Here is a 1,923-nt window from a genome sequence, read left to right as displayed (position 1 = left end):
AGGGGCTTTTGATAAGGCTTTTGATATCCTAATGAGACACACGGTAGAGGCCACCCTTCCCCACTTCTCCTTGCTTCGAAAGTGATACTGGGACCTGCGGGCAGACATCACTCACCTCTGAGAAAAAGACCAGGTGAATCATAGAGGCACCAGCTCTGACATCACTGAGCTGCTAAGACAATGCCAGAAGCTACCTACAACCAGAATTATTCTCATATGTGAAAAATATGTTTATATCATGCACATGCACAAGAGACATGCTTATATCATGTCTCTTCCAATTCTTGCAATTGAAATCTTTTCTAATTTATTCAAAGAGTGAAGGGCCAAATATAGTCTAGATAATTTCAAAGAAAGAAAAAGGGGACCTTCCCTAATGAAATTCAAGACTTATTATAAAGCTATAATAATTTAAACAGTAACAGTCATTAAAAATAGGAAAATAAGGCAAATGGAAGGAAATAATGAAGATAGAAATAGATCTGCACAGACACTTGAAAATGTATTACTGTATCCTTCAATAATAAAAGCAAGGACCATTAGATAATGAATTGTGGATAACTGGTTATCTATATGGGAGAAAATAAAATTAAATCACTACTACACATCATGTAGGAAGATAAATTCTAAATAATTAAAGACAAATAGGAAAATTAAAGCTGTGAGACTCAGAAGAAAATACAGATTATTTTGGTATGTATTGCTTCACAGGAGAATATTCCTTAAGATACTAAAAACAGAACTCATAAAAGGAAATATTGATTTATTATACTACATTAAAACATGAGAGTTCTTTTTATCAGTAGATGTCATTAAAAAGTGACAAATCACAGATCAGGAGATCATATTTGCAAATAATAAGAACAAAAGATTACTATCTAAAATACAGAGTTCCAAAAATAAATAGGAAATAAACATCCCATTAAAAACAAGTCAAAGTGTATGACTAACGAAGTCACAGAAAAATTCTGAATGGCCAATAAAAATGAAAGGATGTTCAAAGCCTTATTATTCAAAAACATACAAATTAAAACAATACTAAGATACAATTTTGCACCCATCATATTGGCAAATATTAAAGGGTCTCACAATAATGATTTAAGGTACAAATGTGAGGAAATAGAAATGCATGTTTTAATGAGGCTATACTATGTATTGGTACAACTCTAGGGAAGAGTTTGCTGATACTTAGTTACGGTGAAGAAGCACACATCCTACTTCTGGCAATTAATTATATGCCAGGATATATGGTACACAGAAACTCTTGCACATATGTATGAGACATTTTCAAGTATTTTGATTCAACATCTTTCTAAATATCCAACAAGAGGGAACAATCTAAAAGGTCTATTAATAGAGAAATGGGTAAATTAACTGTGATATTTGTATATATTGAATAATATATGACACTGAAAATGAATGAACTAGATTTACTTCAATCAACATGAATAATTCTTAAAATCATAATGTTGAGTAAAGAGGAGGTTACAAAATGATCTATAAAGGCTAAAGAAGGTTTTTTAGCCCTAGATTTTTATTGAGTTTATAAGCTTTTCTCAAGCTTATGTAAGTTTCTAACCCATTTCCTGCTTGCCTGGAGAATACTCACAGGCCACACGTGTGGTTAATCTGAGATAACTCACAGATTACAGTCCTAACCTTACCCTCAAAGTTTGCCATGAAATATCTCACTTTTATTATTATTTTTGTAATGCTCTTCTATATCGCTAGTCTTTGGAAACAAATGAAATCATTCTATTTATAGCATTGTTTTTACTAGTGGTATTTCCATTTATAAAATATAGTAATTGCCAATTGCTAAAAACATCAAATCCTAGAAAATGTAGCATTCCTACGTCTAATGTTAACATCATTCTCAAACAGTTGTTAGCCAAAGATTCACCTGATGAATCCGATTTAGGT

The sequence above is a fragment of the Rousettus aegyptiacus genome, unplaced genomic scaffold (genome assembly GCF_014176215.1).
Source record: "Rousettus aegyptiacus isolate mRouAeg1 unplaced genomic scaffold, mRouAeg1.p scaffold_m13_p_9, whole genome shotgun sequence".
Taxonomy (NCBI): Eukaryota; Metazoa; Chordata; class Mammalia; order Chiroptera; family Pteropodidae; genus Rousettus; species Rousettus aegyptiacus.
This window is presented reverse-complemented; position numbering follows the sequence as displayed.